The 6,304-nt window shown below is 40.8% G+C and overlaps 1 pseudogene; it reads right to left on the bottom strand.

Annotated features, from left to right (window-relative positions):
* Positions 1-4,380: 4,380 nt before the first annotated feature.
* Positions 4,381-5,569, bottom strand: LOC123936875 (annotated as a pseudogene).
* Between the last annotated feature and the right edge of the window lie 735 nt (positions 5,570-6,304).

The following is a 6,304-nucleotide window of genomic DNA, read 5'->3' as shown; positions in this document are numbered from 1 at the left end:
GCCAATGAAAATCTTTTGCCAGGAATGACATATTGCTGTCAGGAGAGAAAAATTTATTCTGGTTGAAGGACATACATTTCTACTGACAGTAATCATTTTTCTGAAACATCAACTCTACAATATGATGTATACACATCCATTTACATATGTACATAGAACATACATACACACATACATAATTTTTTTTGGTCTCTCTCTTCCTCCGGCTACAAATCCAAACAAATTCTGATTAATAGGAACATTTCAAGAAGCTATAAAAATAAAAGGCATTTAAAGGTTATATCCTGAGCTAATGAGAAAAAATAAGGACCAGAAAGTCTAAATACATGCCTAGCTTCATGGATCCAGAGTTAAAATTTAAGCCAGCATTTGTGATTCTTATTTTGTTGTTATTTCTATCAAACAACATTACGTCTATCTTTCAGAGATTCAAGTTTGCCTGACTTGATAGGAGAGGTAGGGAGCATTTACCAAATTCAGGGAGCATGTTAATTGTTGCAAGCGAAAGATGATCTGGGATCTCACGGAGTTCCAGACAAACCATAAAACTTGTTCTGGTGCCTGTTATTTCCTGGCATTCCCAGGGCCCAGGATAGGATCTAACTATATGATTTAATACATCAATTTTAAATTGATGATTTTTTTGTTTATTCATTCTCGAATGAGGATGTGATGTTCTTACACAGGGGGCCAGGGTGTCACTGAACCAATATGCACCGAGAACCTGCTGTGTCTCAGGTGTTATACTGGAAAGTAGAAGGTAATGCTGATGATACTGAATTTGACTTCTGCTTTCATGTAGATTACATTCTTGCCTAAAGGTAGACATTATGCTTCTAAACACATCATTATTTACAAAAGTACATAAACGATAAAAGTATTTACATTGGATTTGCATGTGTTTTACAATCCTGTGAGGTAGTTACTGGTTATAGCCCATGTTCCAAAACTGAGGATGCCCCTTTCTGCAGATGGTTATACAGCTCGGGAGCATCACCAGCTTCTCGGTCAGCATTCCTGCAGGAATACAGCAGACCTGCCTGATGGTTGTTTTTTGTTGTTATGTTGATATCTGCATTAGCAGTGGCAGTTCTGCATTCTTCTTCTTCTTTTTTTTTTAAAGATTTTTTAAAATTTGTTTGAGACAGCGAGAGAACAATGAGTGGGGCCAGAGTGCAGAGGAAGAGGGAGAAGCAGGCTCCCCTCTTAGCAGGGAAGCAGTAGTTTTCTTGCCTACTAAATGGAGCAGCCTGAGCACAGGTGACCTTACCTCTTGCTATAGCTCTATTCCTAAAAAATGGCACTGAAGTTAGATGCTTACAAATCCAGACGCTGACAGTGATGATATAGCTTGGAAGGCAAAGAAATTCTATAGTGGAAATCCTAACAAAACATAACATCTCTCCATTTATTTTTTAATTAGAAATTCAGCTTTTTGTACATTTGGCCTAAAGAAATATGACCTGCCTAAACTGTATTCTTAGACTAGAGTTGTTAGTAGAAGCTTCAGTCTGGGGTTCCTTGTCGAGATGTCAGTGGTGACTGACCTTCCATTTGTCTATAGAAAAAACAAAGCTTCTCATCCGTCCAACAATATTTTTCAAAATCAGGGCATCCCCTATACTTCCAATCTGGTTTTTTGGGTATTGACTCTTTTTATTTAAATAAATGTATAAAACATATACACTGTTAGTTCTGCAGACCCCCCATTAGCAGCGTGGCAGGTGGAATTGAAAAGCTTGGGCACTGCATTGTTCTTGCTCCCATCGTAAGTATGAAGTTTGGTGGGTACATAAGGAACATCATTCTCCTGGAATAGGAATTATTCTGTTCTTCTAAGCCTTAGGTGCCTGGTGTGGGCCCCTGGGTGCCGGGGTGTTCACAAGCATCTGTCTCTTCACGCCCCTCGAGAATCTGCCCTGCATATTCCTTTTGCTCTGGAGCCAACTTAGAACCCATCCTTTTCCAGCCAATGTCTTCTGCCTGGTCTTTGGATTTTGCTCCTTCTGTTTGTGATTTGTCCTGATCATCTTCCTCAATTTTCTGCCTCAAAATTCATCCTAGCAAGATACAGCTACTTGTTTATGCATTTTTCTCATCTTTTGAACTTTGCTCATGTTGCACTTTGGCTTGGAATGTCCGAGCCAATCAAACTCCCACTTCTTTGAAGACCCAAGTCAGACGTCATTTCCTTCAGGATCACTTCCTCAGTCCCCAGACTAGGTAAATTTTCTTCTTTTATTCTTCCAAGGTAAATTGAATTGTAATTTCCTGTTTCGTATTATTTAAATAAGTTTTGTTTAATAATTTTCACCATTAACAACTCTTCTAGAAAAGCATCTAAGCACAGGACACAGAACTGCATCAAGCAGCATTGGTATGTGTCCCTAACAGACATTCGAACTTTCACCCTTCTTTGTGATACCCCCAAACTTACTGGTGGACTCTGCTTTTGAATACTCCTGCAAAGTCCACCACAAGCTCAGTTCATGTTCTCAACCCACCAGCTTCCGTTCACATGATCACACTTACAGTGCAGTAGTAGAAAAGAACGCACACCATATAGCATTCATGGTAGTTGACAAAGGGGTAGGGGGAATACAAGTATTGTTTCGTTTAATACATTCAGCTAACATGGGCTATCAAAGAACAAAACCCACTTAAATTTTTCCAAAAGATGTGGATGTCCTTCAACTGCCAAAAGAACATTTGTACATTATTTGGTATCTTTGCCATCTGCACACTCTCTCACCAAAGCCACAGGACTGAGAGACACACCTTGCCAAGTTGAAAAATATCCATTATGCACTACCATGTCTCTGCATGGCCTTTCTCCTTTTTTTGCTCATACTAACCTTTCATGCCTTGGTGCTACCATCAGTCCCACACAAAATTTCAAAAGTTCCAACAGCCTTCTGGTTCCATAGCACAGGCTTGTGTTCATAGCATTGGTACAACTCCATGAAATAAAGAGTAGGGGATAAAAATGGGACAGCCACTGTCAAAAACACAGCCTCTGCAGCGTGCTGACAAATTCTTGAATGAGAAAGCATGTAGACAGAAATATTCCTATGGCAGAGTATTCACAGCACTACTTTCAATGAAGTGCTTCTTCCATAAACATTTGAAACGAGATGAATTGCAGAGTAAATGAGGCTTCATAGTGCATTTTTGCATATGAAGAGAGACAAGTGTTAAAAAACAAAAGCAAAACCAAAAGAACTGAACACTGTGTTGCCATGATCTCTGAAAATGGAGAATCATCCTAAGGAAAAATGCATATGATAGGGTTCAAATTAAGTCAAGGAGAAAAGATGGGGTGCCTGGATGGCTCAGTTAGTTAAGAGTTTGACTCTTATACTTTTGGCTCGGGTCATGGCTCAGGTCATGAACTCAGCATTGTGAGATCCTGTCCCACATCAGCTCTGCACTCAGCCTGTGTCTGCTTGAGATTCTCTCTTTCTCCTTTTGCCCCTCCCCCTCCTTGCAGGTGCATTCCCTCCCCCCACCCCCATAAATAAATAAATAAATAAATAAATAAATAAAATCTTTTAAAAAAGAACAAAGAGAAAAGAATGTAGTTCTAATCAATGATTTCTATTTTAAACATGCAAAGAATCCACTTGACACCTGCAGGTATAAACTCTTACAGGAGAAACTTTTTAAAAAAGTTTTATTTATTTATTTGTCATAGAGACAGAGAGAGCATGCACAGGCAGGGGGAGCAGCAGGCAGAGGGAGAAGCAGGCTCCTTGTTAATCAGGGAGCCCGATGTGGTATTCACTCCCAGGAAGCTGGGATCATGACCTTGAGCCAAAGGCAGATGCTTAACCAACTAGTCCCCCAGGCATCCCCATGGGAGAAACTTTTTGTTAGCAATTGTAGTGTGTTGGTTTTTACTAGTCAGGCGAACAGCAGTTCACTTTTAAACATATTCCTATCCTTTATGTAACAAAACTTATAAAATTTCTTTAGTGTTTCCTCTTTTTTTTTCTAAAGAAAAAGGCCCAAAATACTGCTGAATATACTCCACACTGAATAAACCATTTTTTTAAATGAATGACAGCTCATAATTGTTTTTTAATTAAAGATTTTATTTATTTATTTGACAGAGAGAGCACACAAGCAGGGGGAGAGGCAGAGGGAGAGGGAGAAGCAGGCTCCCTGCTAAGAGGAGAACCCAGTGTGGGGCTGGATCCCAGGACCTGAGATCATGACCTGTGCTGAAGGCAGATGCTTAATGGACTGAGACACCCAGGCGTCCCTGAACAAACCAATCTTGAAAATTCCTTGTACATATGTATTTTATAATATACTTACCACGTGTTTAGAAAAATTTGAATTCCCACTAGTCTATATCAACCCTACTGTCTACATTCTCTAGACAGAATATTTAGAATCCACACTTGAGCTAAAGCCTCCATTAATACGACTGCCTGACCTTGCATTTGAAAAGGATCCCTAACGCATTGCTGTACCTGAATTAGAACTGCAGTCGGAGTTATTTCCAGAACCAAAGGCCCGATTTGACTCCCCGTGCAGGTTACCTTGGATTTGGTTATTGCCTGATGGAGCTGGCTGGTTCTGTGACTGGCTCATATGCCCCTTGAACCCCAGCTGCTCTGCAGTGCTGCTTGGGCTACAGCCCGAATCATGCCTAGCACCAAAGTTCACCCCTCCACCCATATTACTACCTTGATTGTTTTCAAACCAGCTCCCTGACTTTTACTTTTACCAAATCCGCCCTGATTCCCAAAGCCCCTTAGGTTACCACCAAGTCTTTCACCTCTTTCTGTCTATTGCTATCCTACTTAGGTTCAACATTGGATACGTGAATGCCGATTCCTTTAGCGATCAAGTCCTGTCCAAAGAGAGACTGGGTGACTGAATCACCTGCAAATGTAACAAAGGCAGATGACAGGAATGGTCTGGGAATAAAGACAATGATTACTTCCCTATCTTGGCAAAAGAAATGCTGCATCCCTCGGCAGTCATGTCCTCGGTACAATGCCCAACAAAGGCCCTCCTTCTTCTCAAAGTCTCACCTGGGTGCTGCTTAGAATTAGGAACTTTCCCAGTGCCACCATCATTCATCGATCCCAGTTTCTGTGACTTTCCTTTCAGCTGGGCTTCATATTCAGTAAAGCAAAGCTAAACCCTTTTTAGTGACCATTTTTAGTACCTTTCTTGGTCTGAACCATAACAATGTTTCCAAAGGTACTAAAATATTCTTTTGGATCTGTTCCGTTGTTTTCCATTATTAAGTCAGGTGCTTTCTGGACAGCTTTTCATTTTCATGGCTGATGAAGTATCAGTCTCACCCATTTTTTCCTTTGTTATCTTTGGGACAGTTGACAACATATATTAGTTTTCTCCAGCCAGTCTCAGGGGCATGCAGAATTTCTTCTATCAGCCGGCCACCTCCCTATACTGAGACACTCCTGGAGCACAGCCCACATGTCCCTGGGAAGAAGGGGGTAACAGAAAGCAACACTGTCTCATTGTCTTCTGATGATGCTTCAGTGGATTCATCATTCTCATCTTCAGTTACCTGAATATATTCAGACATATTATTTTTCCACAAGGCCACTGCAAGGAAACCTGACAGGGAAACCAAAGCAGCAAGGGACCCAGGAACAACCCAGCTACCTCTTCACTCCCACTGTAATTTCCTGTTTGTATATATGTTTCTAATAAGATCCTGCTTCTGTCCCATCTCATTCCCACCCTCATAGTCTGTGAAATTGCTCAAGATAAGAACCAAAGCATTCATCTTTGCATGGTCAACACTCTAAGATATTGTTGGACTCTCAATAAATGTCTGCTGGATGACTGAATGCTTCCTGGATCCCTAGTCACTAGCTGGGGTCTTTATCAGTCTAGAAAACCTTTTCTGGAACCATGAGTCTTGCTCATTGGCCACGAATCCTTATGGACTTACCCCTCAAATCAGACTATGCAGAATGGGGCCAGAGTAGAGAAGATCCAGCTTTACCATTGCCTCATGAATGTTATGGTATGCCAGGACCTTTCTGGAAGGGAGTTAGGGTTACTGTGAGAGACTTTCCTTTGGTTTGTCTCTGTGGCCTGCATCCATTTATTTCTGGATGACTTCCACATCTTCATGGGCCCATTGTTGAATGCCCAGCAGACCTGGTCAGAGACATGTAAATTATAAGACAAACCTCCAAATGCCATAAATTTTCCTATCTTTGTACCTACTTTTATATTGCGTCTTTCTGGAATGCTCTCCACTAGCTTCTCTGTTTAATTAAACCCTATAAATCCAAATTTTATTTCAGGT

Source organism: Meles meles, chromosome 2 (genome assembly GCF_922984935.1).
Source record: "Meles meles chromosome 2, mMelMel3.1 paternal haplotype, whole genome shotgun sequence".
Taxonomy (NCBI): domain Eukaryota; kingdom Metazoa; phylum Chordata; class Mammalia; order Carnivora; family Mustelidae; genus Meles; species Meles meles.
Note: the sequence above shows the minus strand (reverse complement) of the source record. Positions and strands in the feature narration are given on the sequence as shown.